Genomic DNA, 22,608 nt, shown 5'->3' on the forward strand with positions numbered 1-22,608 from the left:
AGAGCTAGACACAGAACGAATGGGGGCAAGTACATAACCTTTATGTGAAATCTCTGCCTGTATTTCTACCATTTGCATCCTCCCAGGCAGAAGGGAAGATTTGTTTATTTTTCTCAGCCCAGAGCTGCAATCTGCTGTCAGTTTTCGTTTGCCACTGGGTCCTAAGACCAGCCTTGTATTCGCTACTGCAACTGCTCTGGAAAAAAAAAAAAAAAAAAAAACCAGAAAATCTGAATTCTCTCACCCAGTGGCTCAGGGGTCCGCCAGGGTATTGCAGAGGGTCCGTGAAAAAAAAATTAAAGATGAAAGATAAATTTTGCTTGAATCTATTAACTACCGTGCCTTTACCTAAGGGACTTGTGGCCTCTCCTGGGCTGAGTTCTCCACACCTTTTCCACTGGAGAAAGTAGCCATTCCTCCCTTACAGCCTCTGCAGCTGCAGCATCACATCTTCACCCTATTCCACCGTTGGCTGTGACAAGACACTGCTCGGCCAAATTCTGACCCCCAACTACATCTGCACAGAGCAGTTCAAGTCAACAGCACTGCATGGGCAGCTTGACGCACAGGGTCTGGGTCTTCACCGTTGGGAACAGGGCTGGACCGGAGAATTTTGGGTCCCCTGTGTGCTACGGAAATTGCCTTCCTTCCCACCGCTATCAACTTCTTTCAGGTGGGTAGGGAATGGGAAATACAGCCTGTAAGAGAGGAGACCCTTTCCATTAATGAGTAGATATAGAACTTCCTCAGCAGAAACCCCAGGAACACCACAGACACTGAGAAGGTTTTTGTTCTCGCACTAACTTGTACAGTATCTCAGTCCTTGTAATACTGGAAGAGGGAATTTGACCATAAGAATAAACAAAACACAGCCCTCAGCCCGCCCAGCTTAACAAACACACGTAAAAGGGGCAATAGTAGACGTAAGACCACCATGTCCCACCAGCATGATGGACGAAGATTACGATGTCACGTGCACAATGCTGCTCACACAAATTTAACCAGGTCACACACCCCCCACATGTCAGAGGGCAGCCATGCGACACCCAAGTGCACGGTGCTGCAGTTGGGTGCTTGGCTTCTTCCCCCTCCCCCCGACTTTACTACCACCCTGTTGCTGCATATTGCTCGGTTGGGCTGGCTGAGGTAAATTTTGGGGCGGGGGAGGGTGCACATGGGTTAATCTGGGCCAGCCCCTCAACAGGCAAGAACAGGACAAAGTTAACCACAGCCCAAGAACCTTACTGCAATGCGCAATGAGGTCGATTAGCAGATCCCATCATCTCCAGCCTCCGCGAGGTTACCAACGGGGGAGAGTGGAGCAATGCAAAAGAGGTTTCAAATCAGGGTAAGTCAGGACCAGGCCAGGACCCTACATAGGTCTCTGTGAACCCTAGGAGATGTTCTGGACACCTTAGACGCATAGTTTTTATGAGTGTCTCTGTACGGCACCATAATGCTGCGGTGCTAGCAGGGGTCCTCAGTTAAATCGGGGATCCAAAGACACTCACACACCTTGCTGCAGCCAGGGAGTGCACCAAGCTTCCCAGCTCAAAAACAGCACAAATCAAGCCCCTCTGCATTGTAGAAAGCAGGTGACCACAAGAGTGGTAGCCTCCCAAGACAACAGGCCTCATGGCCAGCCAGGAGGTTAACGGAGGGGCTGAATATTGGGATAGGCTGGGTGTGATGGGGGCAGAGAAAGCCAGCAGAGTTGAGCACGTCAGACCTCGAACGGGAGCACAGCATCAGGGTTTTGGGGTGACAGACTGCTGGAGTTTCAGGCATGGGGATTTTTGATCCCGGAAACAGCCTCGTTCCGAGTGGGTTTGGGGAAATGGGCCCATCTGGGTGTACATTTCGGTAAAGAGGGTTACAATGAGAATACACCTGACTTGCCAAGGACTGCGGTCTCCCTGCCTCGTGAAAACGACCCTGCAAGGCTCCAAGCTTTGGTTAACCACTCAAGGCCTGAAGGCTCTGCTGCTAGTCACCACAGGTACTCCAGCATCCAGGAAGCAGCTTCACGTTAGCATAGTCTCTGCTGGGACCCCAGGCAGGCTCTGCATCTCATTGGCAGATTGTGGGGCTGGATGGGAAACATGAAAAGCAAGATTCTAAATGGTATTAGGAGAACTAGCGTAAAAATAGGGAGGGGGGTTCTGCCAAAAGTAGTTTAGACATATATTTCATTCTGCTATTGTTTTGTTTTGGTTTTTTTTCAAACAAATGGACCAACTGGAATTTATTTATTTATTTATTTTTGGTGGAAATTTTCAAGCTGACTTTTTTCATTTCCAAAGCACGCATTTTTTTTCTAAACCAAATTTTTGTTTTACTTTGAAATTGAAAATAATATTTGAGTTGGAAAAATACGACTCCCCCCCCCCAACTCCTCTGGCCCTCACATTAAAAACAGAAAAATAATTGAAATGACAAAAGTTTTTTTCAAGAAAAACAACTGGCCAGAAAAATCAAAATGTTTTTACAAAAAATGCCAATAAAAAGGTCAAACTTCACTGACAATTTTTCAAATGCAAGTTTTTGACCAGCTTCAGTTAACCAGCTCTTCACGTCCACCAGCACCCAAGACGATTTTAGAGGGCAACAAGGGACAGAAAACTGCCTTATTAGAGGATGTTTGCACACTCATGTAGCTCATATAGCTGGAGCTAATTAGGTTGCTTGGCTAATCAATATATATTGCCTGTGCTAAAGTCAGCTCTGTACCAACACAGGAATACTAGTCTTACCACAGCAGTGAAGGATTCCTAGCATGGACTCAACTTTTACTCGCAAACCACTGTTACCTCTCAGCAAAAGAAGCCGTATCTGTAAAAGCCCAGTTTTGATGGCATAACTGCACCTGTGCTCCAGGCTTATGTGAGAACATCACTTTGGTCAGGGATCAGCTGTTTGCACAGCCCTGAGAAATCCATCTGCACCAGCAGATACGAATACTGTGCACCTGGGCCTGATTTTTGGCTGGTCTCTGGCCAGGTGTTGAGAAGACAGTGCAGAAAACCTAAAGGGCTGTGCTCTTGTTCTTTATCACAGTCACAAGACATTAGTTTTAATTTTCCCCCTCTGCAAGACACGGAGACTTGCCGTGCAGTGAGAAATCATCAATAATGTATTCACACTGTTATAAACACTAAGAAGTGTTTTATTGGACTGCGTGTATTTATACTGCAACTTCCAAGTCAATCTGAAAAGCTGTCAGGAGCACATGATACCTATTACACATTCACTGTGTACATTCACAAGGCAAACAATATCTTTGTGTTAAAAAATTATTCCAATAACTTAAGAGTTTCAACACCAAACTCCCACTGCTTAATGACTCCGGCTTTCTGGGCCTCTACCAATTTTTTAAATTTTTACCAGCTCATTTCTCCCTACATGTCTCTTATTGTTTCCTTTGCTCCAGTGCTTCTCTATTTCGGCGGCAGGTTTTATATTCGCTTGTATGAATCCTAATACATTCCATGCCCATGGTACCTTTCATCCAAAGGCAGTTAAGCATCCTCTCCTCATCAATGCGATCCAGCGGGAGCTGAATGCACCAGCCATTGAACAAGGCAGAGCTTTGCTATGCAAACATTTTGGGCAAGAATTCCTTAGCCACTCCAGGCCAGGATAGGGAGAATGTAATTATTCCAAGTGTAATTTGGTCAAGACAGATGAACAAGCTTGCAAAAAACTCCACGCATGGGAGGCAGGTAATGGAGACAAAGAAAGGCATTGTCTTCTGGAAAAGATAGGGGTGGGAGCCCTACCCAGCTGCTCGTGGGTGTGAGTGGCGGGACAGCTGGAGCTGCCCAGCACTTGGGGGGCCCAGGAGGAGTTGGGGTTGCCTGGCATTCCGGGGCTGAGATCTAAGACCACATCACTGCCCTGACAGTACTGTGGGGGAGGCACTTACCTTGGGCAGGGGCCAGAGGCCCCTATGTGGGGGGCTAGACTCTGGTGGGCATGGAAGGGGCAGGGCCTTAGGCAGAAGGAACAGGGCTTGTCACTCACTCACTGCCCATGAGCCCATGAAACCTTTAGCAATTATAAGAGGCCACATGGCTTTCTGCTTCGCTCCCACAACGGTACGTCCAGCTGCACCACCACAACACGCGGTGCTAGGGGTCCGCTCAGAAAAGGGAACAGCGCCACCTACTGAAACATCTGGAGCCCTTCTGCAACATCTGGATTTTCCTAGCGCGCCTCCCATGAAAGTGCTTTCCACCTGGCCAACTGCCCAGAGCACAACTGCAGCCCGGCAGCAGAGCTGCTACCCCCTTGGCAGTCATTTTTAGCTTCTTTTCCTCCCCATTACCTGCAACACCCTGTTCAGCTTCCTTCCCTTAGCACTGCGAGCTGGCAAGTGCACCCTACCGGGTTTCTCATGGCGCCACAGCTAACACTGGTGCCCTCTCGGCTTTCCCCGCTCCCATCCCTCCACTGTGCAGCTTCTGCCATCGATGGGAACAGACCTTCCTGCTTAGCAGCAGGAGGCACTCACAGACGGCTCTCTGCCTCACGTGGGGGGGGAAAAAAAACCACACACACACTTCTCAGCCAAAGACGCATTTTAAACCGAGCTGAAAAGCGAACTGGCGAGTGACGAACACACGCCAAAATCAGCCCTTGAGGGCCAGATTCTTTTATCCTTTACTCACGCTGAGCAATCACCTGCCTGCCCAAGTAATCCTGTTGACCCACCCGATTGGCAGCAGCATTATAACACTGTAGATGCCGGAAGGGATCGGACTTTAAAAAGATTGTCAGGGTCCACTTAATGAATTCATCCCTAAATGTCACTTTGAATGATTGTGCTGAACCCTCTCCTCCACGAACAGCAGCATTGTTAGTCAGATTACCGTAGCCGCTACTGGTGCCGCTACGATAGACGTTGCGCATACACCAAGTGAGAGACAGTCCTTGCCCTGAACAGCTGGAGCAGGGGAGTCTGCAGATTCAGTACAATGGCTCTCACAGCTCCTGGAAGACTAGTACTTGACCAGTCAATCACAGAGGGGTAGGAGCAATTCCAGGCCTTTGACAACCTCACCCGTTTGAGGTGCTTCTAACACCACGTTGCAGAGCTCCTTCCTTCCCACCTGAATTCACAGACTAAACGCAAGACATTCCTGTGAACTCTTCCATCTGCTGAGCAACTTCCTGTTCCATCCCAGCCACCAGAGATTGTTCTAGATAATCACGACCTCAAAGAGTGCGAAAATGACCAGCCCACCCCAGCACACCTCTCCCTTTTGTATGCTGCAAATGGTCCTTCACTCAGTAAATGTTCACGGCTCCTAATAAATTTGTACAAATATCTGAGGGAAGAGGCTTTGGGAGTGCACTGGTTTAGCCATTAGTAACTGAAACCTCAGCAGGGTGGCTCTGATTTTCTCTTCTCTTCCACTTTCTCTTGTTTATGATCGGTGTTGCCAACCAGGGAGAGAGAGCAAGAAATCACCTGAAATGGATGCTGCATTCCATGTGGATTTTTTAGAGTTCTCTTGAAATCAAGGGTGTCAGACTTCAAGGGCAGAAAGGAGGGAATAATAATGACTTGCACCCAGGTTTATTTTTGGAATAAGGGCTCCGTTAGCTCATGGCACAACCTTGCCCTCATGAGACAGGCAGGATAGCTGCATTCCAATAAGGCCGTAATCTCCGTAAAAGCTCACTGCTGAACTAACTGCAACCTTTACAGCAAGATATTGTAAGGCACCCTTGACAAGGGATCAACCCATGCCGAGTCAAGGCATTTAATACCACACTGAGGTCCCAGAAGGGAGTTCTCATTAGCAGAGAGTTGAAAAATGAGGTAACTCTAATGAGGTATCTTGGGCTGAAGTAAGCTGGAAACGTCTGACTGCTTGCATTTTAGACATCTGAGCCCATGGTAAGATTGTTATATCCTTGCCTTGACTGGATCGGACCCATCCAAGCTAATGACGTAGTACTATGCCTCCCATAGAGACCATGATCTTCACGCCATTTGTGGAATGTTTTCAAAGCTGAAGTGTATGGTAAACACATGAAAGTAGCTTGTTTTAACTGGTATCTTTCCAGGATCACTTCACTAAATTTAAATTTCCCTGGGCTTGTGTGAAGAATTTTTGTCCTCAAGACTGAATCCTTCTGGCAAAAGTGGAAGTAGTAAAGCCACCCGAAAGGCACATGAACCAGGACGTCCTCGGACAACGTTCGGTCAACTTAGCTCACTTCTGGGGGAGAGGGTTTAACTGTGCTGGAGAACAGAGGGAAGAGACAAAGAGTCGTGCTTTTCACCATGGGAGAACATGCATCATGGTAGCTAGGGCCAATTATCTCTTCATCTGGGAGAGAACTTTGGTACCTTGCCAGAATCTCCTACACAAATAATCCACTGACGGGCAAGTAGCCCTGGGTCCAACCCTTCATGCAAAGACCTTGGGGGCTGTAGATTCTACTCTGTCCTTTCCCTGCTTAATCAAACTGCTGTGATGTTTATTTCTGCTTCATGAATAATACTTGAGAATGCACCTCCATCTATTTCCCCTCCTCTTTGCCTAGAAACCGAGAAGGTTAGAGGCCTGCAGTACCACCTTCTCTGCTGATAAAAGCTACTGCTGAAGTCATGGAAGACAGCACTGGCACATTGGCCCACTGGAATTTGAATTACAGCTCTTTGGGCATCTCTCTTTGCTCTGCACTTGAGCCAATTGACATTCCTTTGAAGTTTTGTTCTTCCATTCATTGGATGAAACTGTTCCTGCGTTTGGCATCCCCTCCCTTCCACCTTTTCCCTCTCTCTCCTTTTTCTTTTATCCATCATCCCTTCCCTCTGCACACTCTGCCTCGCCAGCCTGCTGTTCCTTCTTTGCTGCCATTCTGGGGAGGTGCCTGGCTGCAAACTGAAAATAACTTGCCGTGCCATGAGCCTGAAGCACCTCAGCAGATGGCAGGGGCAGGATCTTCCCCGCCCAATGCCCCGGCTGTCAGTTACCTGGCAGCTTTCTGCATTTCAGGAGGCAAATGGACAAGCGCTGAGGTGATGCAGAGAGTGGGGTAACCATGCAACCTACCTGTACCCTTGTGAGATGAAGGAACAGGGCATCTGGTACTAAGAAACTGGAAGCTGAGGAAGGGCTGACCGGCTTGTCTTAGGTTCTCTTGGTACTCACACACCTCTCTTCGGGCTCCTATATCTTTATGTAGCACCAGGCAGGATTCCCATAAGAGTTAATGGGACTGGGACGGAGCAAACTGGGCCCTGGAATCTGGAGGTTTGCAGCCTGGTCACACCCCATCCCACGAAACCAGAGGTGGGAAACCTTTATTGGGACAGGGCCACTGGCCCGAAGAGCAATCATTTGGGGACCACATGAAATTGAGAAGCAAAAAAGCCCCACAACCCCTCACTGATAAGGCCTCTGGCTGAGGCAACTCACACTCCAGCAACATGAGCGGGGGGGGGGCCGAGGAAGAGGGACTGAGGTTCAGGGCTTCCCGCAGGCCAGATTAACTCTTCTGGGGGTCTCGGTAGGACCAAAATAGGGGGAGGTGTGAGTGTGGGTGGGAGGGGGGATTCAGGAGGCAGCTGGGGTTGGAAAATCTAGGTGCGAGGTCAGGTACAGAAGTGGGCTGGGGACAGCAGGGAGAGCCAGGAGCAGGCTAGAGCTGGGGTCTGAGTGGGGAGGGCAGAGTTTGGGTGATGGGGAGAGGTACTTACCTCCACACATCACTGCTGCCACCCCCTCCACTGCTGGCAAACAGCAAGGTGGGGAAACGCTCCCTAGAAAGGCTTTTTCCCCACATCACCCAGGCATCACCCTCCCATTGTGCTGATTGGCTGGAATTATGGCCAATCAGAGCAGCGGGGGGTGAGACCTGGGAAAGGTGGGGAGAAAAGCCTCTCCAGGAAGCTGTGAGCTGTCATCCCCCAAGCCCGGGGAGAGGGAAGAGGATGCAGGTCAGATGCTGGAAGGGGAGCCCCAAGTCTGAGGGGCCAGATCTGGACCTGGACCACAGTCTGGGGGTTCTCCACCCTTGCAGTAAGCCATAGAGGAGTCCTCCCAGGGAGGCTAGAATGTCAGCTGAAGGAAACAGCCAATCACAGGCCAGGAGGGCTCTATTACAGGGGTCAGCAACCCTTCCAAGGCAGAGTGCTGAAATTTGACCTTTTGACCTCCACGACCGGTCCAAGTGCCGCTGAGACTTTTTAAAGTCACTCATAGTCCTACTTACAACAGCTTCGTTAACAGGCAGAGAGGCCGAGCTTTACCGTTCAGGTGGCGGTTGGTGGCATTGGCTGCTCTTTTGTTAATCCACAGGCGGCCTGGCTTTGAGCAAGCTCCCGGCTGCCTGGGGGAGGAGGGGCAGGGCTGAGCTCCCGCCTCGTGTGCCCATGAAAATCAGCTCAAGTGCCACTTTTGGCACCTGAGGTTGCTGCTCCCTGCCCTGTAAGACTTGCAGGACCTGATCCAGTTCTGTGCCAGGGGTGGTCTCAGAGGGAGGACCTTTCAGACTGGCTGCCAGAGTGAACAGCAGCACCATGGAGAGCTCCGAGTGCCGCCCTGGTGAGAAATTATGCAGCTAAGAGTCCTGAACTGAGAGGTAGGACTCTGCCCCCAGGAGGGGAAGCCCTAGCACGGCACTACTCCCTGCGCAAGCGGGGAACAACAGACTGGAGAGACACTACCGGGGGTCTCCACAATGGGGCCCTGTCAATCACTCACTCTGGAAAGGGTCTGATTGTTGCACCCAGTGCAGGACTCAGCTGGAGGACTGAGCTGTCAGAGACTTAGAACTGAAGCAGCAAAGAACCGTGCCTTGACCCAGATGGGGGCGTTCCCAGGAGGTGAGGGCTGCCCCATTGCAGGGGCACATTCAGAGGTGATGGGTAAGCGTAAGCCAGAGTTAGGCTCGCACCCACTTCTTGACTAAAGGAGTCTGAAGCGTAAGGTTCAACAAGCTACCAGGAGGGGAGTCGCTTCTGCTAGGAATCTGGCCAGAGAAGCCAAGATTCACTCCCTGCCCTCTGAAAAATCGCCGTGAGCAAAGAAACTAAATGGGAAAATGCAGAGAGTGCAGATAAGACAGCACAATAAAGGACACACACGTGGGGTATTTTCACACCTTTGTATGTACTACACCACGGCTAGCAGCCACAAAGTGACTATTCAACAAGCCTCTTCAGCTCCAACATCCAAAGTTTTGACAAGTCGGGTCCAGTTGGGTTAAGAACCTCAAACTGCTGTGGTTGCTTTCGGTTTGTTTGTTTGGGGGCTTTGTCACACAAAAGGTCACATTTCAGGCAGAAGCACCAGATGGGCTCTTCTAAACCTGTCTCCATGCAAATGTTCCAAGTAATTAAATGAAGACAGACCGAGAGAGAAGCTCACCCCTCTACCCACCAGGGTAAAGAGAAGGAACTGAGGAGACAGGCCACTGGGTAGAGGGAGCCTGACAGCCACAATCACGGTGCTAGGCACTGTTCAGTGCATGGATGGAATTAATACACTAAGATGTGCTAGGAAGGGGAAGAACTAGCCCCTTGATCAAAGCAGGTCTGCGAGTCAGCATGCCCCAAGTGCTGCCCTGTACCAGCCTGCAGCAGGCTCCTCGGAACATCTTGGATAAACGCTCGTTCAATTCGTCCATAGTCCTCGAGCCAGATCCGTCATGATCCTGAGCACTTGATGGTTATATGCAGAGAGCTGGCTGAATGCATGATGCTGGCTCCTTTATCTTCAGCTGCTAACGTGCACGGAAAGGAATTAAATACTTTCCTCGTGTTACTGTTCCATGCAAAAAAATTCCTGTAATTATCCAGAACCTCAGAAGCGTCGGGCTGGGCGCGACCTCGGGAGCTCATTCTGTCCATCCCTCAGTGGCAAGACCAAGACTATCTATGCCATCTCCGGCCAGTGTTTGTCTACAAACCTCTAACGTCCCAACACCTCCTCAGACAGCCTGCTCCAGTTCTTAACCGTCACTAAAGTGACCAAGTTATTCCGAATATTCATCCGAAGTCACAGTACTCCAGTTGAGCCTTCACCAAAGTCGAGTGCAGTGATACAATTACATCCTGTCTCTCACAGAAGATGCTGCTCTAGGTCCCACCACAGGCAGGGAAATGTCAATGTTCCCATGGGCCAAACACTCTACTGGAGTTGGAAAGAATGTTCCTCTAGGGCAAATTCCCTTTTACAGGGTTCTTCCCCTGAAACGCCAAAGCTGCTGGCCGTGGACAGAGACTAGTTTACACGTACCACAAGTCAGAAGCATCCATGGGCCTGGTTGAGAACAACCACCTCTGGGTCCATAAACACAGGGGGTGTATATGGGCCATAGCACCCAGAGCCCCAGCTTCAGCAAAGTTTAGGGCTGGGTCTCTCCCCTGGCCTGCCTGTCACCCCAAGGTGACTTAAAATGTGCATGCTTTGGAGCAGGTCCAGTGGAGATCAATGACACTGATTAGGTGGCCAGAGCACATGACCTATGAGGAGAGGCTGAGGGATCTGGGCTTATTTAGTTTGCAGAAGAGAAGACCGAGGGGCAATTTGATAGCAGCCTTCAACTTCCGGATGGAGAGAGGCTGTTCTCAGTGGTGACGGATGGCAGAACAAGGAGCGATGGTCTGAAGTTACAGTGGGGAGGTGTAGGTTGGATATTAGGAAAAAACATTTCCCCAGGAGGGAGGAGAAGCACTGGAATGTGTGGCCTAGAGAGGTGGTGGAATCTCCATCCCTAGAGGTTTTACGTCCCACCTCGACACCGTCCTGGCTGGGATGATTTAGTTGGGGTTGATCCTGCTTGGGCAGGGGCCTGGACTCTATGACCTCTTGAGGTCCCTTCCCGCCTAGGAGTCTATGATTCTATGAAGATACCCTGGGAGCACCCCAACGTTCCTGCAGCCCAAGTGTGGGGGGAGGGCATCTCAGTGCACTGGTCCCAGGACTCCCCCAACCAGGGCAGCAGGGATGTGCCAGGAGCTGCAGGCAGCAAGTGCTCGGAAGCTGCTCCAGCCCTGCAGCGCTGCCCTGGGATGTTTTAAATCCCACAAGGGTAGCAGGCAAGGCCAGGGGATGTTTGGTGGGGGAGCAGGTGGAGACTCCCGGGTCCTCTACCAGCTACTGCCAGAGGGAGGCGTCCCAGTAAGTGTGGCACCCCACAACCCCATGCCTGCCAGATTCTGCACCCTCTCCCCACCCCACCCGCTTCTGCCCCCAAACTTCCACACACACCCAGTCCCAAAACTCCCTCCAAAAACCGGCACCCAGCCCCTGCCCAGGCCAGAGCCTGCACGCATCACTCAGCCTCTATCCAAAAATCTACACCCCTCACCCAGCTCCTGTACCCAAACTCCTTCCCCGAGCTCACACCCTGCACCCCTCCCACATCCCAACCCCTCGCCCAGCCCAGGGCCTGCACCCAGCCCCCTTGGGCAGGCAGGTGGGCAGACCCTCAGCCTGCAGCCCCTTTGCACGAGACACCAGCTGGCCCCGCAAGGTGAAGACAGACCAATAGCCACAGGGCTGGGGACTCAGGAGACACTCAGCACAGCCACCCAGGAACCTCCTAATCGGTTGGTCAATGGCCTTCTACGTATGGAGCACCTGCCCGGGCCTATCCTTGGCGTTGTCTAGGCAACCCAGCAACACCGACCCGCACGCATCCAACCCGCTGCTGTCAGTGGGAGCTTGTAGGTGTGTCGGTCCCTCCCTCTGTCCCGCGGTCCTTTCTCGCACCCTTACGCTTCCAGGGTGGCTCGTCCTGGGGACCAGGGCTGGCTTAGCCCCGGGAGGGGATTCAAACAACAGGTGCCCTGCCAAACCCCTCCACTGGATTCCCATGAGAGAGAAACGCCTCGAGCTTTTGCCATCTCCCAGGGCTGCAGTTAGCCGGTTACTTGTGTGGCTCCCAGTTCTACCGGCTCAGAGCAAAGGGGAGCAGACAGGCAGAGCGGAAGGATCTCCCAGGCCTGTCTATACACCCACAGCCCCAACGCAGAGCTGGCACAGTTACTTTTAGGCCCAGCACCTTGGCAAGCTCCCAGAGCCTTTCAAACCAAGGGATGCAGCGAAACGGAGCTCAGACATTGAGCCTCTGACCCTCAGTCCGAGAGCTCTCCAGACACGGAGGGTCGGGTTTTTTTTTTTAACGAGCGCCTCTCCTGCAGGAGCAAGGCGCACGCCCCCGAATTTGAAGCCGTGTGTTCTAGGAGTTGGAAGCGCTCAGAGCCGCCCCCCATTTAGTCAGCAGGCACAACATTGGTAGCTCAAACAGCCAACGACTCTTCCCGCACAGAGCGGGCAGAGTCCTGTGTCCACAAGTTAAACCTGGAGGTTCAGAGCGATGCGGTCTGAGCACAGGTCTGGAAATTCTCCTTTCTCCTGCCCCAGGTCACAACTCCATCCCAGATCCTGCACCCCCTCCTATCCGCCCCCCCTCCAGGCCAGAATCCTCTCCTGCATCCATCCCCCTTCCTGGGCATTGGACCCCAAATCCCCTGCCCTGGGTCACAACCCCCTCAGACCCCACATCCCCTACCACACACCACCTCCCTCCCAGACCTCACACCCCCATCCACAGACAAGCACAGACCTTGACCATTTACTAAAACTCTGGAGTGGCCCCGCCCATCAAAAATTACTGCCCATGCCAGACCACATGAACTCGCCAAAATGTTTCCCTCACTCCTAGCAATCAGAGCCAGGAAAACCCTATTAGTTCCTCCTGTCATTCCCTGGAGCCAAAGCAATATGACCCCCTCCAGCACACCCTTCGGCGCTCTATGCCATCGCCTTTGAACCTTCTCAAGCCACAGGGCCGGCCGCTTCTTCCTCTGCGACACTCAGCCATACCCTCATCCCGGCATTTTTCCCCCCTTCCACTTGCCTTTGCTTGGCCTGCACCCCCAGCACACCGTGGGGCTGCAAAGACTATTGGCAGAAGTGACCAAACGGCTGGTGTGATTGGTGGGGCAGAGAGGGGGGAGTCATAAAAGAGAACATGCCAGAGATCAGGCAAGGACTGCCTGATGAAAGGGCCTTGAAAGCAAGGGCACAAGCTGTCCTTGAGCATCAGCCGCAGTCTGGAACCAGCGGCGACGACCGCGATAGCAGCACTTTGGATGCGCTGCAGGGGGGTGAAGTTAGCAACAGTCGACTCTGTGGGAGTCTCTTAGTCTCTCTCAGAAGACTAAAGAGATGAGCTGCCCCTACCAGAATCCTAATCAGGAAATTCTAGAAGCCTGGGTTCAAAAACCACACCCGCTCACTGGGAAAGTCCCCCTGCGGCGGTCTCAGGCAGGAGTTCGGGTCATTTAAAACAAAACAGGTGCTGAAGCCTCACATTCGTGAAGAAAGCAGAGATTACTCAGGTCGACTCACGGCCCGATCCTCAGCTGGTGTAAACTGAGCGATACCAATTTACCCCAGCTGAGAATCTGGTTGCTTAAGCCTGCACGTGAACAGCCTGAAACAGAGCCAGGCTTGAATGACCCCATTTCTTGGTTGGGTGGGAAGTCTGAAAACTCTCAGGTCCCGCCTACTGTCACCCTCAGCACAACCAGTTCTGACCACCAGTACAATCAGAGGTGTACAGCAGCTGAGACTTGACCATGAACGCCCTCCAGGCAGGTCACCATTCCAATGTTTGACATCTGGGGTGTTGCGAGGCGGCTGCTCTAAAACGGAGGCGTGCAAAAATCTCTCGCCACTCGTGAAAATTTAGGCTGGCGGCTTTTCATGGGGTTCCCCTGAGCGGTACAGCTGTAACGCAGTCAGAGCCCCGCTGCTGCGGGCTGCTTGAGTTTCACGCCATTTGCCAAGCGCGTCCACACATTTCCCCTGTGACTTACCCAAGGTTAGGCACCGTGATCTGGGTTAGGCGACGGCTCATTGTTCCCTGTAAGCTGAGTGCGTGGGCAGTCACCCAGAAGGGATTCAAATGCCACTCAGCTGACTGGCAAAGCAGCCCCGGCATGTGTTCCTGCGGGTGCCACGCATCCGCAGCTGCCTCAGTGTACCTACCGACATCTGTTCTGCCCACGGACGGGAGAAAAAAAAAATGCTGAGCCCACTGCCACTGACCGGTACTGCCAGGCTGTTTGCGTCTACTCCCCCGTCCATCTGTCCGCAGTCATCCGTTTTCCTCCTGTGTCAGCTCTTAGGTGCAGAGACAGCACACACCACACACGGGTCCTGCTCCGAGGGGCAACAGTAATACAAGTAATTAACTGTAATAACCAAGCAGCGAGTCAGATATATCTTCCGGCCAGTGACCGACTGCAGGATTTGTCAAGGATTGATCACGCTGGTGCCAACCGGACGCTTTGGCTGCTCCGCCATCACCTCCGGTAACAATGTAGAGTCACTCAGGCAGTTTGCAGGCCACGTGACAGAGCTCAGATCAAAGCCAAGTTCAATTAATTTCTCTAATAAGATTTTGTGAGCTGTTATTTCAGCTTTTCTATAGTCCAGAATTCCATTAGTCGTGCTCATTTGGTAATTCAATCCATCGGGGTGGGGGGAGCAATCAAGTTCCTCTGGCATAATTTAGCTCTGTTAGATTTGAGTTACATAAAAACTTCTTCTTGATATTTGTTCCATTATTTTGCTATCATGCAGTCATACCTATTTGCAGGTGCAGCCAGGTTAGCATAAAAGCGAGGCCGTGGTTTTGCCATGAGGGCACCGGACTGGGCCCACATAGAGCTGGGGTCAATTTCACAATATGACCCAGGCTGCCTCCCTTTAGGGCCTCGGGCAAGTCAGTTAACCTGGGATTTTCCAAACCGCTCGGGATGATCTTTCAAAGGCAACAGGAGCAGAGCCGGCCCCACATGGTGCGCTTTGAAAAATATCCCCCTTAATCTCTGCGCAACACTTCACCGTCTGTAAAATGCTCCCGCCTTCCGCCCCTCCATTGTCTCCTTTCCTACACGGGCTGTTATACACTTTGGGTTAGGAACCGTCTCTCACCATATGTCAATGCGGCTCCTGGAACAATGCGGCTGGGATCTGGGTTGGGGCCTCCAGGCACGATACAAAAAATTAAACAGTAATAAAGGAGTGACTTCCAGCTGACATCAGCTTCATCCAGATGCTGCTCCATGCAGAAGACAGCTGCCTTTGCACGCCCAGAGGCGAAACCAGCGTGTAAGCCGTGGGTTCCAACACAGGCTCCAACCGAGTCCCCTGCTCTACGCACAAATCTCATTAACCCAGGACTTGGATCCAGGACCCAGTGAGGGTGGAGGACCCGAGCCTGTGTCAAGCCAGAACCCAGGGTTCCAGCCCTGTTGCCCTGCAGTGTCGACATAATCCCGCTGTACCAGAGGCAGGGAACCTCCAGCCCACTGCTCAACTTCATCCATCCGCACCGGGCACCCAAAGCCCCAGCATGCACCTTGCAGCGCCTAGGCACGGGGAGATCAGGGTAGCTCCATGTGCTGCTCCTGCCCTCGGTGCCGGCTCCAGAACTCCCATTGGCTGGGACCTGTGGGACACCGACAGCAAGCACCCCCCCAAAGCCACTTGGCCCCTTTGGTTTCCGCCACTGGCGCAGAGCCAAACTGGCCAGGCTGGAGTGCTCACCCCAAATCCGCTGCCCCTGCAGCACCTCAACCCCCCACCCTAGTCCGGGTCCCCCTCTCACAATCTGAACCCCTCACTGCTGGCCCCACCCTGAACCGCAGCACCGCTCCATGGGGCTGTGCACAGCCCACAATTTATTATTTTCCACCGGTCGGTGGTCTGCTCTCGCCCTGGGCTTGGAACACTCAGGTTCCGTGGACAGCCAAGGTTTCCCACACTGCAACACGAGCCGAGAGCTAGAGCAGTCGTTCAGGAGAGATTCAAATCCCGCCCAGCTCATTAGCAGAGCCACAGCTAGGTCTCCCGTTCTGCTGGGGCCGCGCTTCGGCACACGCACATTTATTCTGCACGTGGCTGGAAACCATCAGCCGGAACACGGGTTATGGGACCCACATAATGCAACGAGGAACCCGGAGCACAACGCTGGCACGCAGGGTGGAACGATTCCTAACCTTGAGTTACGAGTGAGCGCGGATGCCCGACTCCAGGGTTTGCTCACTCGAGTTCTCCTTACGCTGCAGTGCAGACACACCCCTCCGTCCCAGTAATATGCATATCCACAGTTAGCCAAATTCAGATGTGGTGCAGGTGACTGTAACTCCGTCAGGCTCGGTGAAGGACCAAATCTTTTAACAAACCCAGGAGGAGTTAAAAAACGTCCAGTGTAATTCCCATCGCATCTGTGGCTTTACCACTGTCTGTTACACTTTTCTCTGACCTCTGGCCAATCCTTGCACGCTGTAGAAAGCACCTGGGGCCAAACTCAATAGTGGAGTGAGCTGGCTCCAACTCCAGCCAAGCCAAAAGAACTGCACCTGAGCTGGTTTTGACCTGTGGGTTTCAGCTTTCAGGTGCACTTCCCTCCACAGGCCAATACACCAGCAGCAAACCACGCAAGGAGCAAACTGCAGAAGTGGGGGCACAGCTCTCTGGACCGGTGCCAGCCTCCCGGTCCTACGGAAAGCGACACAGCGAGTCCCCTAGGAGCACTGGTGCTGAAGGAGGCTTCGTGCCACGCTCTGGGATGGGGACACCCTTGTCCTCCCTTTGCACAGTGAATTGCATCCTGCAAAGGCTGTGTAAATCACTCAGAAAAGCAACTTCGTAGGGTACGTCTATGTGCCAAGCAGGGAGACGTAATTCTCAGCTCCAGTCGTGCCAGCCTGCAAGCAATAGAGTGTATCCCCTTTATCCCCTGGACTTCTCGCCCATCCCATGTGCCTAGCATCGCAGGCAGGGTCACGCTCAGGGCAGTCCGCCTCGTCCGCCGCTCACATCACCCCGGTGATCCAGCGCACTCGCTGAATCAGAGCTAGCGTCTGTACCTTCTGCGCGGCTGGCAGACGCACCCTTACACCCACCATGTGCATGAGACTGCAAGAGGCAGAGCTGGGGCTCGGGGACGGCCTCTTGCAATGGAGTCTGGTGCTTTCCTTGTGCTCTGCCAGCTGTGTCCAGACTCAGCCACTCAGCGCTCAAGGGGAGCTGCGGGGGGACGGACCCCCTTGCTATATGTAGGGGGCTGCCCCAATTCTGATGGATGCAGAGGTGCCAGCGGGGCTTGTTTCAGCCCCTGTGTGGCCAGCAGCAGGGCCGGAGCTGCTGGGGAGGCGCCGAGAGGAGACACTGTGGGAGTGAGGGGAAGGCTGCCAGGGTGAGTGCTTTGCTGGGCCGTTTCATAAGGGAGCAGGAGCCAGAGAGGGCTGGGTGGGGGTGCCCCGGCCCCACTGCTGCCCCCCAGCTGCCTGCAGCGCACACAGAGCTAACGGAGGTGACAGAGAGCGGCCGGGGGATGCGGATACAAGCCGACCGGTGTCATGCGGCGCCGTCTCCCAGAGAAGCGGAGCGCTATGCAGCCCCAAAGGAGCCCCGGAGAGAGCCAGGGCCGCGGCAGCCTGTCAGGCTGATTAGCAGTGAGGAGCAGGGCCAACGGGCTCGCAGAATGACAGCCTCGCCGGGCAGCCGCTCGCCAGGCCATGGCAGGGGGGCCAGAACCGTCCTCCCCAAGTCAGCAGGAGGAGGGATGGAGGGAGTCCCCAGGAAGCCCTCAACAAGGGAGGGGAAAGGAGGAGAAGAAGGAGATGGTCCCCTTCCTGCAGCTTCCCAACTACAAAAACCAGCCTCTGCCCCCAGCGAATCCAGCTCCGGTTTTACAGCAAGCCCAGGACGCAGGCGGCAGGACTCGGGACTGCGTTTTGAGGTCCAAAAAGGGACCGATGCCCTGAGCGGACCCGGTGCCGCCCACGGGGTGAATTTCAGCCTTGCAGCGTCTGACCGAGAGCACCGACGGCACGAAGCCCTGACCAGCACCGTGCTGGGGGATCTCAGCCATCACCCCCCGGGGACAGCGAGAAGCAGCTCCCTCCTCCCTGTCTGTCCAGCAGAATGAGCCCAAACAAGCGGGCGACCGATCTGCACCAGCACCAAGAGCCCCCAGGCAAAACGGGGTTGGGCGAACAAAGCGGCCCCAGGGGATTACCGACTGCGAACCACAAGCCACACAAGCTCTTGTCCTCAGAGCTGGGCCCCGGCTTTGCTACGGATCACAAACGAGTCCCAATCTTCCAGGCCTCATGAGGGATAGGCCCTGCCCCAGCGAGCTTCCCATCTACATGGCCAAGACAGCCCGAAGGAGGATTTCACACCCTAGGTCGGCGGGAGAAGCCAATGGAAAGCTCACCCGTCCTGATTTACAGCCAAGCATCATGCCCACAGGACCACACTGCCCCCTAACACACCAGGGGGAGAGCTACGCCTAATTACACCAGCTGAAAAGCCAAGCCCAATTACTGACAACACGGGAGACAACCAAGGCTGCGGTGAAGCTGAAACACCTCCCGCCTCTAGGACAGATTTCAAATACCACATTTCCAGCATCCCAGTAAGCAGGAGAAGACCCAGGCCAGCTACTGCAGCTAGCGCGAGAGTCCTAGGCTAGCAGTCTGAGCACTCGCTTGATTCGTTAGTGGGTGTTGACGTGTCCTGTAGCCTTTGAACGAGATCTGAACAAACCAATCAGGTAGCCGCACTGCCAATCTTCCTGGGGCTGAACCCCCGTCGCACTAACACACAGATCTCCTTTTCCAGTGGGTTGCCACAAGAACCAGCGGCAGGAAACTCACTCTGAAAAACGCATCTTCTTTACCTGTCCCACCTCCACCTCAGAGATCACCACCATACAGGTGCTTCCAGCCAGGCCAACGCAGCATTCCAACCCTCCGCTGCATCTCAATTCCACGCCAAGGCAGGTCGGTACAGCAGGAGGGCCTGCAGCATGGGAAACCCTCTCTGCCGAGTTCCCAAGAGACTGCGTCCCACCACACAAGCTACACGCCGGTCACAGCAGTGGCATTTGTCATGTAGGACGAATAGTCCCACTGGACCCTCGCCAGAGAGCCTCAAATTCGGCACGTCACTGTTGTAAGAAGGGAAGACTGCCTACAATCTGCAACCGGCTAACCCCCCATCTGTCCTCTGACTGCACAGGTGCCAAGGTCCAAGTCACCGCCAATCATCCCTCCAATGCTAAAATGCTTGTTAACTACTTACGCTAAACGAGCTGCTCTGGGTACTTAGCTGTGGCACTCCGCATAGCTCTCCCAGACTTGAAGACCAGCTTGTCTCTCTCACCAAAAGACTAATCTCAGAGGGGCGGCCGTGTTAGTCGGTAGCCTCGCCAAGCAAAGCAAGCAGTCCTGCAGCACCTTAAAGACTTATCAGGTGATGAGCTTTTGTGGGACAGACCCACTTCTTCAGATTCTGGAGCAGAACTGAGAAACCAGTGACACATAAAGAGTAAGGGGGACCATGCTGACAGGTCCGACTGAAGAGGAGGAGGGGAAGAGACAAAGGAAATAAACCCTCTGGGAAGAGTACGCTTAGGGGGATGTCTGCCACCCTTGCGAATATCTATGGTGGGGAAATTGTCCTTGTAACGGGTAAGATAATCGAGATCTTTGTTGAGTGCCCAGTGAAAGGTATCAAACTTGCCAATGAATTCCAGTTCCGATGTCGCCCTTTGTAACCTCTTTGGAGTAACACACAAAACTTAAAAGTCATTCCTGGAGTGTCCTGCCAGGTTCACGCACTCACTTACCGGTTTATATGTATTCAGATTCCTAAGGTCTGACTTGCGTCCATTCACCCCTTGGTGTAGGGATGGTCCAGTTCATTGATTGCTTTGTTTCACCAAGAGAAGATGGCCCCATAAAAAGACAGCATCTCCCCCACCTTGTCTCTCCAGCACCCTGGGACAGGCAGGGTTACACTCTGCTAGCAGGAGAGCTCGCTTCTGCTGGTTTGGAGTACGTTCAATGAAGCACTACTACATACCGATGCTCTGCTTTAAGCACAGCCCTTCCCCGAGTCTCGTTTTCATCATTACTGGGTGCTTTGAGGGGTGTAGGAAGATGAAGAGGAGCCAATTTGTGCGGATGCACCCACACAGGAGGAAACAGGTCTGCGGGAGACAATGAATCACACCCCCCGGCTACTGTAAATACATGACTGAAATCTCTTCATGAGCCCACGACCAGACCAACCCCAGGCCAAGAGCTTAGCAGGGTTCCACACAAGGGCAGACGCTGCAGGCAAACTTTTCAGAAGCACCAACAGCCTCGATTTTCAGTGCCTCCAAAAACCGGCCCCTCTGCAGCTCGTGAGAAGATCTAAAGCGACCCTGAAGTGCAGAAGAACGATGCGCCTCGGGGACGTAAGCCCTCCTGAGTCAGGAAATGCACCTGCCCCGGCAGATGGGAAAGAGGAAGGAATGTCCGTCATGGACAGGTTATTCCATAATTCACCATTGAAAGGCTTCGTCCACTTTCCTCCGAAATGGCTCCCACCCGGGACAGAAAGTTGGGATTCCTACGTGAGCGCAACTGTGCGTACGCACTCACAGGAGGGCACGGGGCACTGTGCACGGCTGCGTGTGCGTGTATTCGTGGAGCGTGAATCACGCAGGCCACACGTGCCCACGAGAGGGAGCCGATGGGTCTGCGTGGCTGCAGGCGGCAGGCCTGTTAGGGAGGGAATGTGTGTCGGCAGACGGCTGCACGTCCTAGTGCCTGACGGAGAGATAGGGATGGGGGTGGGGAACGCCCCACGGGAGACCGTATGAGATGAGCACCTGCTTTTTTATTGACACGGGAAAAGAAATGAACTTTCCCGCGCGGTCCTTCTCCTCTCCCACCCGCTGTGCTTGGCTTAGCGAGAACCCAACCTGCGCAAGCGCCTTGCCTGGGGAGACAGGGACGTGCGCCACGGTGAATCAGCATTGCCTCCAGCGGGGGTGGGAGGGAGTGGGGCCACCCCTTCTCCCTCCCACTTCAGCGGCAGAGGTGTCCTACAGCACCGAGAGACACGGGCCCACGGCTGATCCCAGGAATCACCCAGAAGGAGTGGGAGAGAAAAGGGACGGTGGATTCCCCTTCTGTCCTGCCTCCCTGTGCCACTGAGCTCCTCAAACACCAGAGGCGTGAAGCGAGCAGGCGGGGCCCCCCCCCCCGTGTGCCCCTCCGGAAGTACCTCGCGGCAAGTGACCACAGGCTAGAAAGGAATTCCCACATGGGCCACAGGGCCTCCGAGGAGCACAGGGAAGGAACCCCTCACCCTCCCATTCACCGGCTCATTCAGTGATCACAGCTCGCATGAGAATGCCCTCGCAGGCAACAATCTCGGACTTCGGAAGCGTTTTCCAGTGGTGCTCTATGTTTGTCTTTTTGGTTGTTGTTTTATTTTTGGGTGGAAAACCTCCTTTTTTCCCAGGTTTTAAAGAAAAAAAAAAAAAGCAGCACCACCTTGGGTCTACCCTGCGGAGCTGGTTCTTCTGGAATAACAGGGCATGGCACCCGAAACAGCACCTCCACCAAAACAAACGATTTTTGCCACACACCTCCCGCCTTCCCCTTTGAAATTGACGCAGGCCACGTCCACGTTTCCCGGAAGATTGGCCCCCTCTTCCCGGGATCGATTTTGCACGTTGCAAAAATCACCCTATCGGGGTCAGCAGTTGAGCCCCGTCCTCCACAATATCGCGAGGGGCAAGAGAGGTCGATGGGGGAAACCCTCCCGTTGACCTTCCTCAGTCAGGACAGCCAGGTAAGTCAATTGCTGATAAGTCGATTCTAGCTAGGCAATTGCCACAGCTAGTGTCGCGAATCTGCAATCCACTTATCTGCCCAGCGCAGAGCAGGCCTCGGGGTGTATCAAGCAGAGGTAATTACGACAATTGGGCTCCCTAGTGTGGGCCCTTGAAATGGGTTATTTCTGAAAAGCCCTGCAGTGCAGACAGAGCCTATTGGTACATGCGAGGCCATATTCTGCTCTGGCGCTACGGCAGAGCAGGAGGTCCGAGGAGTACCACTCGAGCGAAGTCAAAACTTAAAGCAGCAGCTTCCTCTGGCAAGGTCATCCAAAGGGAGCCAAACCGCAGCTCTGTGTCCATGTGTTTGCCTCCTGTGCGGGCTGACTCCCCTGCCCGCTGTCACTTCGACGGCTGTGCCGGGGCCGGGTTAATCGGCCGTGTCACCTTCCCACCCCGCCGCTGCGGAGAGCCCGTCACCAGCACTCAGCTCAGTGCTGTGCTGCCAGAAAGGCTCTACCGCGCTGAGGGGCTAGGCCCCCAGGTGGAGCGGGCAAGAGTGGCGACGCAGCTAGCGGGCGAGCCCGGTTCGTTAGCACAGTCACTCAAAGTCGGGGATCATTAAAATCAGGGGCGAGCGGCACCAAAGCACGCAGAAGAGTCGAGGCTCCACCTGCTGCTAACAAGTTTCATGCCGCCAGGCAAAATGAGACACGGCCGTTGTCATTAACGGAGGCTGGTGTGGTCCCTTTCCAAGCTGGCTCTGGTGGGTGGTTTGTAGCCCAGGGCAAAGATCAGACACTCTGGTTTCCCACCAGCGGGCGCCACGCTGGGCTCTAAATCTAGAAACAGCTTATCCACACCAGCTCCAGCCCTGCGACTGCACTGAGCTCACATATGGGCAGAGAATACACCCCGGCACATACGCCCCTCGCC

At 53.6% G+C, this 22,608-nt stretch overlaps 1 protein-coding gene across 1 annotated transcript in view; it reads right to left on the reverse strand.

Annotated features, from left to right (window-relative positions):
* ASTN1 (astrotactin 1) overlaps nucleotides 1-22,608 on the reverse strand; it is a 150,023-nt gene that overhangs the window by 110,400 nt on the left and 17,015 nt on the right. The window lies entirely within an intron of this gene.

The sequence above is a fragment of the Carettochelys insculpta genome, chromosome 9 (genome assembly GCF_033958435.1).
Source record: "Carettochelys insculpta isolate YL-2023 chromosome 9, ASM3395843v1, whole genome shotgun sequence".
In the NCBI taxonomy this organism is placed as follows: domain Eukaryota; kingdom Metazoa; phylum Chordata; order Testudines; family Carettochelyidae; genus Carettochelys; species Carettochelys insculpta.